At 37.3% G+C, this 15,256-nt stretch overlaps 1 long non-coding RNA gene across 1 annotated transcript; it reads left to right on the plus strand.

The window, feature by feature from the left end:
• The first annotated feature begins 13,200 nt into the window (after positions 1–13,200).
• On the plus strand, positions 13,201–15,028 carry LOC122144847. The gene is made up of 3 exons (XR_006159867.1): positions 13,201–13,284; positions 14,589–14,612; positions 14,995–15,028. It is a non-coding gene; the product is annotated as an uncharacterized LOC122144847 (long non-coding RNA).
• The last annotated feature ends 228 nt before the right edge of the window (positions 15,029–15,256 follow it).

Genomic DNA, 15,256 nt, shown 5'->3' on the forward strand with positions numbered 1-15,256 from the left:
GATGTTTTTGCGGAGTATGTGGAATTTTCAGAAATGTGGAATTGGAAATTTTCACAAAGAAAACAGTATAATTTAATGAATTGGTTCACATAAATACAGCGATCTGATCATTGAAGAGCCTGAAAACACATTATTGTAAGACATAATTTGTGTTTCGCTATAAAACTGATTTTGAAAACTGAGAATTATATTAAAAGTAGGCCTACCAAAAGCACAAAGCTTATTGCTATTGGGTGGCTAGTGCACTACAAATAACGAATGCAATGGAAGACATGAAATATTATTTCCAAGCATAATGTTCCCGCGATTATGACACATGGTATGATTTCTGCTAATAATCCCACATTTATTTGTAGTGTAGCCTATTACAAAAAGGTTAAATATGAGAGCAACTGCACCCCCCAAAGGAATGGCGATTGGGTGTGTGAGCTGATGTTCATCATATTCTTGATAAAAAGCTGTTTCTGCAAGTCCTTAAAATTGACTCTTCCTCATCCCAGTTAGATGATGCGGGCGGCCGCTCGGATGCAACAATTATTAAAATAAATTCCAGTGGCCTGGCAACTTCTTCCGGTGCTATCAATACGGGCAATTTGCATGCGCAATAAAGGCTATAGTCTGCTATAGTGGTTTTATTATTTTATTTTATTATATTTAAATTCTCGAACATTTCAACTTTATTCTTGTAATATTTCGACGTTATTCTCAATATATTTTTGACTTTATTCTCGTAATATTTTCGAATTTATTCTCATAATATTTCGACTTTATTCTCGTAATATTTTTGAATGTATTCTCATAGTATTTCGACTTTATTCACGTAGTATTTCAACTTTATTCTCTCGTAGTATTTCGACTTTATTCTCGAAACCTTTGGACCTTATTCTCGTAATATTTTCGACTTTATTCTAAAAATATTTCGACTCCAATATTTCTTGGTAAACGGTTGCAGTGACTTTGGTTTTCGAAAAAACACAATGGACCAACACCAGCAGATGACATTGCACCCCAAATCATCACTGACTGCGGAAACTTAACACTGGACTTCAAGCAACTTGGGCTATGAGCTTCTCCACCCTTCCTCCAGACTCTAGGACCTTGGTTTCCAAATGAAATACAAAACTTGCTCTCATCTGAAAAAGAGGACTTTGGACCACTGGGCAACAGTCCAGTTCTTCTTCTCCTTAGTCCAGGTAAGACGCCTCTGATGTTGTCTGTGGTTCAGGAGTGGCATAACAAGAGGGATACAACGACTGTAGCCAAATTCCTTGACACAGGTGGTATGGAAGCCCAGGTCCTCAGTCCATTCCTTGTGAAGTTCACTCAAATTCTTGAATCGATTTGGCTTGACATCCTCATAAGGCTGGGGTTCTCTTTGGTTGGTTGTGCATCTTTTTCTTCCACACTTTTTCCTTCCACTCAACTTTCTGTTAACATGCTTGGATACAGCACTCTGTAAACAGCCAGCTTCTTTGGCAATTTATGTTTGTGGCTTATCCTCCTTGTGAAGGGTGTTCAATGATTGTCTTCTGGACAACTGTCAGATCAGCAGTCTAGTCTTCCCCATGATTGTGTAGCCTAGTGAACCAAACTGAGAGACAATTTTGAAGCCTCAGGAAACCTTTGCAGGTGTTTTGAGTTGATTAGCTTATCGGCATGTCACCATATTCTAATTTGTTGTGCATTGAATTTATTTAATATACAAGTTCACAATTTGAGTTGAATTACTGAAATAAATGAACTTTTCCACGACATTCAAATTTTATTGAGATGCACCTGTATACAAACGTTTTGTAATTAATTGATATTTTTATTCAATGTAATTCAATAAATGTTAATTACACTTCAGAAGGGAACAGCAATTATAATGAAAACACAATAAACTAACAACAGCAGAAACAATCAAACAGTAGATGTAAAACAAAAAAAAGGAATAAAAATTTAATAATTCTAAACAATTTTAACTATACATATACAAACTGTAATTAATTTATGCATTGCTGCACATGCAACAAACATCAGGAAACATCTGTTAGGCTAAAATAAGATAAAACGCAATAATTATCAAACAGTAAATTAAAGAAAAGAGGAATAAAATTTGAAAAATAATCATAAATAAATAGAATTATGAATATTTACATACAAACAGTAATTAATGCACTTTATGCAAAAACTGCTGGTTTTCACATCCTTTGGCCAGCACAGCTGGAACCTTTTTTTTTCTTTGAGAGACTGGTCATAGAGGGATTAGTTGTGGAGGGACCAGCTGTGGATGCACGTGCCGTGAAGGGACCAGCCGCGAAAGTACCAGCCGTGGAGGTACCAGCCGCAGAGGGTCCAGCTTTGGAGGCACCTGCTGTGAAGGAACCAGGACGTGGAAGGACCAATTGTGGAGGCACCTGCCGTGAAGGAACCAGCCGTGGAGGGACCAGCCATGGAGGCATCTGCCATGGAGGGACCAGTCATGGAGGGACCAGCCAGTGTGGGAACCAGCCGTGGAAGCCTCTGCCATGAAGGAACCAGCCGTGAAGGATCCAGCCATGGAGGCATCTGCCATGAAGGAACCAGCCGTCGAGTCATCTGCCATGGAGGGACCTGCCGTGGAGGGACCAGCCAGTGTGCGAACCAGCCGTGGAGGCATCTGCCATGAAGGAACCAGCTGTGGAGGGACCAGCCGTGGAGGCCACCTGCCGTGAAGGAACCAGCGTGTGAACCGTGGAGGCATCTGCCATGGAGGGACCAGCCATGGAGGGACCAGCCAGTGTGCAAACCAGCCATGGAGGCATCTGCCATGGATGGACCAGCCGTGGAGGGACCAGCCAGTGTGAGAACCAGGCATGGAGGCATCTGCCGTGAAGGAACCAGCTGTGGAGGCATCTGCCATGAAGGAACCAAAGCCGTGGAGGCATCTGCCGTGAAGGAACCAGCGTGTGAACCAGACGTGGAGGCATCTGCCGTGGAGGGACCAGCTGTGGAGGGACCAGTCAGCGTACGAACCATCTGTGGAGGCATTTGATATGGAGGGACCAGCCAGCGTGCAAACCAGCCGTGGAGGCACCTGCTGTGAAGGAACCAACCATGGAGGGACCAGCCATGGAGGCACCTGCCGTGAAGGAACCAGCGTGTGAAACCCAACCATGGAGGCACCTGCCGTGAAGGAACCAGCGTGTGAACCAACCATGGAGGCATCTGCCGTGGAGGGACCAGCCGTGGAGGGAACCAGCCGTGGAGGCACCTGCCTTGAAGGAACCAGCCGTAAAGGCACAAGCCGTGGAGGGGACCAGCTGCAGAGGGACAAGCCGTGGAGGCACCTGCTGTGGAGGAACCAGCTCTGAAGGGACCAGCTGCAGAAGGACCAGCCATTGAGGCATGAGCCATGGAGAGACATGTGTGAACGTGACAGAGAGAGCCTCTTTTGTATTTTTTTTAATTTCTTGATTTTATTTCACGTTTTCAAAATTTGATTTCATTTCACTGTATATATGTGTATATGTGTATGCGCGTGTGTGGGTGTCCATTTAGCTGATATTTTAGAGAGTCACACCTTGATTGCTGCACACTTTTTTCTGATCAGTGGCAGATTTTTAGTTTGTACCACCAAAAGATTTACTGAGTTAAAAAAAAAAAAAAAGTATTTCCCATTAATTTCCTATGTCGGTCATTTTTGACCGCGAAGAAGTCCAGTGTGACTATTTTTTTTTTAACCTGTAACATATCTGAGTCATGTCCATGATTTTTTTTTGTGTCCATATTGTTAATGTGACAAAAGTCACCAAGTGTCATCTCATTCCAATGAAGCTAATATTTTTAAAATGTAAAAATATATTAGATGGCTGCTGGAGGCGAGGTGTAGATTAATGTAAACGTGTCGCGACACTCGCGCATATGCCCTAAACACAACAACTATGAAATGAAGGGTGTACCTAGGCGTGAGACGGGTACCGATGGTCAGATTATAGACAAAAGAATAATGATTAGCAGCAGTTCAGAGTCAAGTTTGCAAAGCAAAAGAACCTTTCCTTTCCATCAGTCTTTTAAGTGTGAATGGCTCATTCTGAAAACATTAGCATGATGTGGAAAAAAATATTGGAGTCAGTTTTGTTACTTTATTTTATTAGTGTCATTTATTTTTATTAAACTAGATAAATTATTACACCTTTTATATTTTTTGTGGTGTCATGATTTGATAAAAACTAAGGTTTATTATTGTATGTTCCTGTGGCATTTCATTTTTAAATTTGCTTATTGAAAGAACAACAGCAGAAGCAGCTGTATTTTAAAATATATGTATTTGATACTTGCTACCTTTTATCTTTACTCTTTCCTTTCATTCTTTTGATGGCTTTGGAAAACTTGTCTCGGATGTTTGTCTGCATCACTTTTTGCATAACCCCTGGTCGTCGATACCAAGCTTCGTTGCAGTTTTTTTCTGGGATTTAAATGCTTTCTCTGAATCTTTAAAATCTGTCCGTGAGCGATCATACAGGTGCAGATATATCTGTTGCAGCTCAGCTATTCGACACAGTGTATAGATGGCTGCATTTACACTGCAGGTCTTGATGCCCAAATCCGATTTTCTGACTATATCCGATTTTTTTGACGACCCGCTTACATCATCTTTTAAAAGTGCCCCGTATCCGATTTTTGCATTTACACTATACACTGCTGAAACTACCGAACGTAGACGTTCTGACTCGGAAAAGGAAGTAAAACAGCACGAAAATAAAATGGATGCAGATGCAAAATAAAATTATACAGTGTTTTGCTTTCCATAATATATTGAAAAGTCAACAAAAAAAAAAATCAGCAAAACATTGGTCTCGTACGGCGGAGAGAAAAAAGCGCTTAAACCGTGCCTCCCGCATATCTCGTGAAATGTCTTCAAACTTATTTATTTCTGTAACAACCCTGCATTTTTGCCTGCACTGTCTCTTCGCCCCAAAGACTTAAAAGACATGAAACCTCCGCATTGCTCCACTGTGTGTATCCTTCGTCCTCTATCGCGCTTATAATAAGTCATGTGATCTCAGTTGGTGGTGTACACCTGAGTTGACGTCACTTTTTTAATGACGTACGACTCGCATTTACTGGGGAATATCCGATTTGTCTGCTTACATGGCACACGCAAATGCACGTATCCGATTCATATCCGATTTATTACCACATATGAATGAGGCCTGAATCCGATCTGAGAAAATCGGAATCCATGCGGTTTTTTCCTGCTTACACGTTCACCGGTCATATCCGATCTGTGCCACATGAGAGGAAAAAAAATCGGAATTGGGTCACTTGAACCATGCAGTGTAAATGTTGCTAGTGACTAAGAGGTGTTGTTCTTTTGCCGCCTGCCTTCCGTAGAATGAGAAACGAACCAGGGGAAAAAAATTGCACGTCAAAGAAGGTGGAGTTTCAAAACACACCCACCGACTGCGTAACCGCCACGGAACAATGGAAGCTCAAAGGCGTTTAGGAGCCAAAACGAACTCTCCTAGAAAGTTTGCTTTGGTCAACTGTTTCGAACTAACGAAACGAACTCAAAACAAACTTTGTTTCGTCCTGATTTTTAACCGCCACGGACCAATATCAGTTCATTCTTCGATTAGTTTGAAGTATATCGGGGCCTCAACATTACCTGTCTTTCCTACATCTCGGTCAGCAGCTTCCATCAGAAATGTAGATATCTTGGAGCTTCTCTTCTGTTGTAGAAGGGTTACTCCTGAAACCAAAGAAAAATTTTTTTGTCAATAATTGTTTAATAAAGATCCAATCACATTTTAAATAGATTCAGTTAATTCACGCTCCTTTAATTCCAACAACTCATTGACAAAACATTTACTAAGCTATCAAAACCTCCCGTCTACACATAAAGATTTGATTAAAAGTCAAAACTTTCATAAATACGAGCTCAATATACAGAGTTAGTATGCCTCGTCTAAAAACCAGTAAAGGAAACACTAAACCATTTTTATGAAGTAAGTATTCAACAGAAGCGTGTCAGTCAAGTAAGAAAAGTGTCAGAAACAGTTTTATGTAATATTTGTGTGATTTTTGGGACTAAACTCACCTAAAAAAGTGGAAGACAGCAGCGAGAGACATGTTGCAGCTTGTTATAAGGAGAGTTGCGCACCGTTTCCATGGTAACTCCCTCCGCTGCAGTGTTTGAATCATGACTGTATGGTTTGAATGAGACTCAGCAGCCCCCTTGTCACAGTCATGCTGCATTTACATAAATAAACATATAGAAGTTGAACATAAACAAAATGTTGTGCTGCATTTACATAAATAAACATATAGAAGTTGAACATAAACAACTAAAAAAATATATTATTACATTTTGAATTTTAATAGTTTTGTATTACATTTTGAATTTTAATAGTTTGTAGTTTTTGTAACCCATCATACAACTGCAACCCGCACGTGATAGTGGGACAAAGTGGCACTTTTATTTTTATTTTATTTAGCATATATAGATTTTTGTATTGTTGTTTTTATGAACATTCAAACTATTTATTTCATTTAAAAATGTGCTTGAAGTATTTTTATACTAAACTTTTGCTAATAATTATAACTAGTCTCACTTTTATTCAGTGTTTCAGATTCCTTTTAACTGTAAAGTATTTATGTAAAAAAACTATTTTTAAAACAAGGATGTCATAGAGAGCTCAGTAGAAACCTTTTTTACAGTCTATTGTAGAAACACGACCCTCCGCTTGCCACTGGGTGTACCGACGGTGGCCCAGCCGCGGCAAACCGTGGCGTGCCACCGAAAAAAGAAGTTTTAGAATTGTCTGCTTAACGATGGTGTATAGACGATGGTCCGGCCGTGTTAAGCCACTGAATTTGAGCTGCCCAAAAAAACACTGGCGTACCGCCAGGTGATTGTTTGCTGGGAGATATATATATATATATATATATATATATATATATAAAAGAAGAGAAAAAAAAGAAAAAAAAAAAGATAGATTACCGTCTGTGCAAACTGTACGTTCTGACTGCTTTTTATTTATTTTTTTTTAGAGAAAGCTAAATTGTTCTCAAATAATGTTTTATTTCTGCTATGGCCCTCACCGTTATGACGTCATGTTTTCAGCGCTTGCGAAGGAGAGCAGTGAGTATAATGAGGGTTGTGTCTCACAAACGACCGAAATGTATAGCCACGACCTTCCGTATTAAACTCAACTCTCACTCAGCGTCGCAGCAATATGAAGATCGTGTTTTCAATGTTTTATCCATGTTCATCATTTATGGTAAGTGATTTAAATCTGATTTTTCTTTTGCTTTCGGTTTCACTTTACTCCAGGATTACCTGGCCTGCGTCACAAATGCTGGCTTCAGATCTTTCATTAATTCATTAATTAGCATAAAACAAACTGTGAAGTTTGAATGATTATTTTTACATTAATATGCTAAAAATTAATGTGATATCACTGAAATTCAACAGCGAAATTAAAATAATTAGGCAAATCATTTAAAGGCTGCAAGTTACTCTGGGTTTAAGACAGCGACGATAACCACCACCGCCTTAGCTGCTACATCTATTTAAGTTAATTTAACAAACGTTTGCCTCTTTTGAAATATCTAATATCCCCCTATTTACTTAAACCTGGTGCTGACACATTTTTATAAGTTTTATTTTAAAATCAGGGTCCTGGCCAAGACAGGCTGCACACTTTTTTAAATATAAAACATTTAAGCATAGGACAAATACATTAATTCACATATCCAAAAAATATATTTAATAAAAACAACCTTTTACCCATATCTGTACAAACTTTCGGGATGTTTAAATCCCAAAAAGGGCAAGGGCTTTTGAATTAGTAATAAACCACAATGCTCCATGATAAACAGAATACAGTTCCTGTAAACAATGCTTAAACAAAGCGCTTGCATGTAGATAGTATAACAATAATCCAACTGAAAAGTAGTAGCCACCGATATCTTTCATGTTTAAAAAAAAGGACTTAACTCTGAAGAAAAAGTTCAACTTCAACATTAGTTTCTTAACAAAGTTGCTGAACATGAGGCCCAAAACAGAGGGAATCATCAGTTAAAAATCCAAAATATTTATATTGTGAAACTACTTCTATCACCAAGCTTTGGAGAGCTCTGAAGATTTTGAGGGTGTAGACTGTCTATATGAAAACTGGTGGGGTAGGTTTTATTCCGAGTAAGTCATTGCAGACATTTACAAGTATGAACTTGACAAAAGCCACTTAAAAACAGTGTTGTTCATGCACGTCACAAAATATGGGGATCCAAATGTGATGTCTGATAAATCCACAAGAAGTCAGTATCTCTGACTGTTTCCATTTGTTCTGCAGGTGTGTTTGGTGTTGATCCCGATGGAGTGAAGACAGTGATAGAGGGAGGTTCTCTCACTCTACAGACTGATTTTATTGAAATGCAGAAAGATGGTCTAACAGAGTGGAAAGTTAATAACACTAACATTGCAACAATCAATAAAGGAACTGGTAAAGTTGAATACAGTGATGATATCCTGATGATGATGTTTAGTGGCAGACTTAATCTGGATCAAACTGGATTTCTCACCATCTGGAACATCAGAATCAACACTCGGGTGAATGCATATAAAGTGGATAGTATCAGCAGTGTAGGGACCAAATCCAAGACGTTCAAAGTTATTGTGAAAGGTGAGTCAGTTAAATCTGGACTTCTTTGTGGGAAAATGCAAGCTGAAATAATTGACTGTTTAAGAGAGTTTCATCACTGTGAAACATTTTTTGCAGAATCTCCACTCAAATCTGTTGAAGATAAAGATGAAATAAAGGTATTGTCAGCCACAAAGGGAAATTCTGAGACCCTGCACACTGAAACTGAGGCTAGGAAACATGATCTAATACTGTGGAGATTTGGAGCTGAAGGATCTCTCATTGCTAAAAGTGATACAGAAGACAATCATACATTATTCTATGATGGTGATGATGGGAGATTCAGAGGCAGACTGGAGATGGACAGTAAGACTGGATCTCTGACCATCACAGACCTCGAAACTGAGCATACTGGAGAATTTAGACTAAAGATCTACAGCGACAGAAGGATCGTGTTCAAAAGATTCACTGTTACTGTCTCTGGTGAGTCACTGTATTCTTTCAGTACTCTAGTTGTGTCTCTGGTGAGTTTGTTTTTTGTTTAAGTAATTTAGTGTATGTTGTTATATGACGTCATTTTGAATAAAATCATGCCGAAACGAAGTTCATTTGAGTTTGTTTTTAAACGAAGTTCATTTTCAGTTTCGGCAGTTTCGAAACAGCTGACCAAAGCAAACTTTCTGGGGGAGTTCGTTTTGGCTTGTTAAGTGACGATTACACAATCGGTGGGTGTGTTCTGAAACTCCACCTTCTTTGATGCACAATTTTTTTTTTTCCTGGTAAGCTCCTCATTATGCGGAGGTCCTACAGGAGAGCAACATCTCCTGTATACACTGGAGTGTCGAATAGCTGAGCTGCACAAAATATATGCGCACTCATGGAGAGACTTTAAAGATTTAGAGAAAGTATTCAATTCCTAGAAAGAAATTTGCAAAGAAGCTTGGTGTGTCAACGACCTGGAGTTATGCAAAAAGCAATGCAGAGAAACATCCGAGACAAGTTTTCCAAAGCTATGAAAAGAATGAAAGGAAAGAGTAAAGAAAAAGTTAAAGGTAGCAAGTACATGTGTTTCAAATAAATGTTACACCATACTGCTGCGTGCTGTTGTTTTTCTTTCAATAAGCGAATTTAAAGGGTATACAGTAAATGAAATGCCAAATGAATATAAAAATAATAAATCTTTGTTTTAATCAAATGTAAATCATGACACCACATAAAATATAAAAAGGTGTAACAATTTATCCAGCTTAATAAAATAAATGAACACTAATAAAAGGAACAAACTGACACCAATATTTTTTTCCACATCATGCTTAAGTTTTCAGACTATGAGACCACATAAAATATAAAAAGGTTATGGTTCTTTTGTATTGCAAACATGATACTTAACTCTGAACTGCTGCTAATCATTATTCTTTTCTATACTATTCTGACCATTTGGGCCCGTCTCACACCTAGATTGCCTACACTTCATCATTTCATCGTTGTTTAGGCGTGAGCGTCGCAACACATGTTTACATTAATCTACACCCTGCCTCCAGCAGTGCGGGGGTGTTGGATAGTTCGTTAAGGAACACTCCACTTTTTTTGAAAATAGGCTCATTTTCCCAACTCTCCTAGAGTTAAAACAGTTGAGTTTTACTGTTTTTTGAATCCATTCAGCCAATCTCCGAGTTTAGCAGTAGCACATTTAGCTTAACTTAGCATAGTTCATTGACTCTGATTACACCATTAGCATCTCGCTCAAAAAAGACCAAAGAGTTTCTTATATTTTTCCTATTTAAAACTCGACCCTTCTAGTTATATTGTGTACTAAAACCGATGGAAAATGAAAAGTTGCGATATAACTATACTCTCATTTTCTAGCATAATGATCAAGGAACTTTGCTGCCATACCATGGGTGCACGCAGGCGCAATGATTTACCAGAACGCAGCCCCTGAGCAAATAGGTCCCCCCAGCTAGTTTTGTGTAGTTGCAGCAATAGCAGAGTGCTGGGGACTACTTTTCAGGCGCTGCGTAATATCAGTGCGCCTGCTGCACCCATGGTAATGCAGCAAAGTTCCTTGATTATTACGCCTGAATGAGAGTATAGTCAAAAACGGTAAAACTCAACTGTTTAACTCTAGGGGAGTTGAAAAATTAGCCTATATTTTCAGAAAGTGGGAGTTCCTTTAACAATTATACCATCGTTCAGCCTTTTTAAACTTCTTTTTTCCCAGAAGCGAGCAACGAAAACAAACTTTGTTTGAAGTATATCAGGGCCTTAATAATTTGCGTATTCAATTAATGACTGTCTCTCTTTATCATTACAGCATCAGGTCTGTCTCCAGGTGCTGTAGCAGGAATATGTATCTTTATTCTGCTGATCGCTGCAGCAGCTGCTGGTGTTGTGATTTATTTTCAAAGTGATCACTATAAAGCAAAAAAACTCATGTGTAAGTCATACAAAAGTCATGCAGATGATAAAGAATCATGAAGCATCACACAGTATCTTAGCATTTCTGACATGTTCATCTTTTCATTCATTTCTGTTTCTATGTGCTGTTGTGACATGAAGCGAAGATCTCTAAACAACTAGAGAAAATGAGTAGGTATTACAGCTGATGCAGCAGGAGGAAAATTTAGCTTGTGATTGTTATGTGATTTTTTGTTAAGTCAATATTTATAATTTTCACCACAAGTTCTGCTTGTGTTTGATTTTATAGTGCAGTGATTAAGTGTGATTGTTCAGTGCTAAGGTGAATGAAAACTCATATCTGTCTGATTAAGCTGCTGAATTTACAACAACTTCACTTATCTCATTTCTGTTTCTATGTGCTGCTGTGACATGAAGCGAAGATCTCTAAACAACTAGAGCAAATGAGTAGGTATCACATCTGATGCATCAGGAGGAAAATGAACCAACTGCATCTGTTCTTGTTCAACAACTTATTGATTCAAATGATCTGATCAGAGCGAATCTCCTGTTAACAATTCATTGAATTCTTAAGTTTGACTCAAAATGAGCCATAAATTTGAGATCCTTGGAGCCTAAGATTGTTTTGGTCAAAAACACATTAATGATGGATTTAACTAAAGTTCACACATACAACATTACTGATCATTAATATAAAGACATGCGGGGACATGAAGTGGTTTTAAGAAGTGGCTGTAAAATCACTCAGTATCTTCTCAGTGTTTCTGTCATGTTCCACTGTTCATTCACTTAAAATCTCCTAATTTCTCTGTTTCTATGTGCTGCTGTGACATAAAGCCAAGACCAGTGATAAAGAAATGGGTAAGTATTAAAACTGATGCAGCAGCAAGAGAGTTTTATTGTGAAAAAATAGTTCATAAATGTACTATGAAAACCATTTTATTTTTTTTTTTTACAGTAGTTTGTTTTGTATAGTAGTTTGGGATATATTAAAGGTTTGTTTTTTTTGTTTTTACATGTTGTATTGGATTGTTTTGTGTTTTTTTGTGTGTGTTCGTTTGATTTTAGATTTGTTTGTGAGTGAGGGTGTGTGTGAGGGAGAGTTCTCAATGTTTTGAAAGAGCTGTATTGTATCTGACAGCAGCTGCATTACAAACTCTAAGTAAAATGATTTCACCATGCTTTGTATGTAAATGGTTTTTACATGGATATATGTGAAACGGTATTGTCAAACTGTTTCCTATGCAATGACATTAGTCATAACAGTTTACTAACAAGCCTTAAAGGAGCCAACCCTTAAAAACTGATCATTTTGGAAAGATGGTAAAATCCATGTGATGACCCCTTGCCTTCTGAAATAAAGAGATAGGATAAACATATAATAATGGGATAAGATAAATCACTGATAATAGACACCACAATATTCCTTAAAAAATACAATCTTTTCAGTGTTACATGTTGTATTACATGTTCATCTGTTCATTCACTTCCATGTGCTGCTCAAATGAAGCCAAGTTCTCTGAAAAACTAAAGAAACTGAGTAAGTATTACAGCTGATACAAAGGGGAAAGATAGCTTCATTATGCAACAGTAGAGTTAAATATTATAAAAGGTCACAGGTGTGACACAAACCTGAGCTAATGTTAAAATGTATAAATGAATTGCTGTGAATTGATTTATGTGAATTGATAATTCATGTTAGTGATGAATTTACTAGTGTTCACACACCATATTTCTGTAATTATAGAACATTAATAAAAAGTCATGCAGATGATGAAGTGATTATTAGAAGCACATTAAAAATCACACAGTATCTTCTCAGTGTTTCTGACATGTTTAATAAAAAGTCATCTCCTCATTTCTCTGTTTCTATGTGCTGCTTACAGATGAAGCAGATGTGAATGAAAATGAAAAATGTAAGTATTCATAGTCAAACATTTATATTTTCATTAGAAGTTCTGCTTTTGTTTGATTTAGTCTGATAATTACTGAAGTATTGAGCTACATTGATATAATTGATACTAATATAATATATATTAATATACTGATGACTGAATCACATACAACATTACTCTAATTGTTACAGATCATCATTGCAGATGATGAAGTGATGATTAGAAGCACATGAAGAATCACACAGCATATTCTCAGTGTTTGTCATGTTTATCTGTTCATTCACTTATAATCTCATCATTTCTCTGTTTCTATGTGCTGCTGTGAAATGAAGCCAAGATCTCTGCAAATCTAAAGCAAATGTGTAAGTATTACAGCTGATACAATGAGAAAAAGGTGGACTTTATTGAGCTATAGTACAGTTTAAGTGTACAAAATAGTTTTCATAATATTTATATTTTTAAACCACAAGTTCTGAATGGAACTGTATGGCATTAATAGACTCATCATGACTGAATCACTTGCAACATGTATACAATATTATATTAGTTGTTCCTGATTGTTAAAAGGGGGAAGTCGTGGCCTAATGGTTAGAGAGTTTGACTCCTAACCCTAAGGTTGTGGGTTCGAGTCTCGGGCCGGCAATACCGCGACTGAGGTGTCCTTGAGCAAGGCACCGAACCCCCAAACTGCTGCCCGGGCGCCACTTGCTAAATGGGTGTTGTTTGTTCCGGGTGTGTGTTCACGGTGTGTGTGTGTGTGTGCAATGCTGTGTGGGTTAAATGCAGAGCAACGAATTCTGGGTCACCATACTTGGCTGTATGTCATGTCACTTTCCACTTTTTTAAGATGCTGAATCACAACATACATACATTTAGATCTGTGTCTGATTATGTCTGTGTTATTAGGGGACGAGCTTCAGTCGTCAACTTGTTGTTTTTTTGTTATTGAAGCTCACACAGAAATTCAAATTAAGCAGCAGTTTGTATAGAATCATAGTCTTTTGCTCTGTTTATTCTGGTTATTTGTTTTATCTGGACTGTGTGACTCAAAGCTGTATTTTGTTTTTTTGTGCCATTGTGTGACATCCATTGACACATTACTGAACTAATGATAAAACTAATATTAAGTAGCACTGACCGATCAAGGCTATTGCAAGTTTGCATCTCGTAATTCTGATTTTTTTTTTTTTTTCCTCAGTTGAAAAAAAGGGAGATATAAACTCACAAATGCAAGTTTTAAGTCAGAATAGTGAGATAAACTGATAATTCTGAGAAATGAAATCAAAATTGTAAGATATTGACATTTTTATCAAGAATTGATGTTTAGGCGTGAGCCTAACTTTTGGGGACTGTTGTTCCCAGAATTTAATTCTGTTAATTCTCAGAACTCACATTTGCAAGTTCAAAAAGGTCAGAATTGTGAGATAAAAAGTCTCATTACATTGTTTTATTCAGTGGCAGAAATGGCTTCCGTATACTATAAAGATAACTTTGATTAATGTTCAAAAATATAATATTACTGGAATTGTTACTGTTTATTTTGAAAAAAAAGTCATGCAGATGATTAAGTAATTATTAAGCACATGAAGAAAACAGTATCTCGTGTTTCTGATGTTCATCTGATCATCTCCTCCTTACTCTTTCTATGTGCTGCTGTGACACGAAGCAAATGGCTTTAAAGAAGAATTATGTAAGTATCACAGCAGATACAGCAGGTTTTATTGTGCTACAGTAGAGTTGACATGTAAAATGATTTTTCATAGTCATTAAGTAGTCATTCAGTGACACGTCATCACTGAACTAATTTTTAAACAACTGAATGCTAAGCAATAAATTCTCTGGAAAGTAATGTTTATTGTTTATTCACATTCATGATGCTTTAATGTTCACACACAACATTACTGTAATTGTTACTCATCATTAATATAAAATCATGCAGACAATGAAGTGACTGTTAGAAGCACATGAACAATCATAGTATTTTTTTTTGTTTGTTTGTTTCTGTCATGCTCATCTGTTTATTCACTTGTAATATTCTCATTTCTGTTTCTATGTGCTGGTGTGACATGAAGTGAATCTCACTGAACAACTGAAGCAAATGAGTAAGTAAACAGCCAAGCTTTATCGTGCTACAGTAGATTTTAAATGTGTAGTATGAGTTTTCATATTCAATATTTATAAGTTTCACCACAAGTTCTGTTTTAAGCGTGATTGTCCATTATTGAGCAGCATGACATTAATATGCTCATCATACAACATTTGATATACAATACTATTTTAATTGTTCCTCATTGCTAAAATGCTGAATTTAGAAAAACTTCATTAGGGTCTGTG

The sequence above is a fragment of the Cyprinus carpio genome, unplaced genomic scaffold (genome assembly GCF_018340385.1).
Source record: "Cyprinus carpio isolate SPL01 unplaced genomic scaffold, ASM1834038v1 S000006782, whole genome shotgun sequence".
Lineage (NCBI taxonomy): Eukaryota > Metazoa > Chordata > Actinopteri > Cypriniformes > Cyprinidae > Cyprinus > Cyprinus carpio.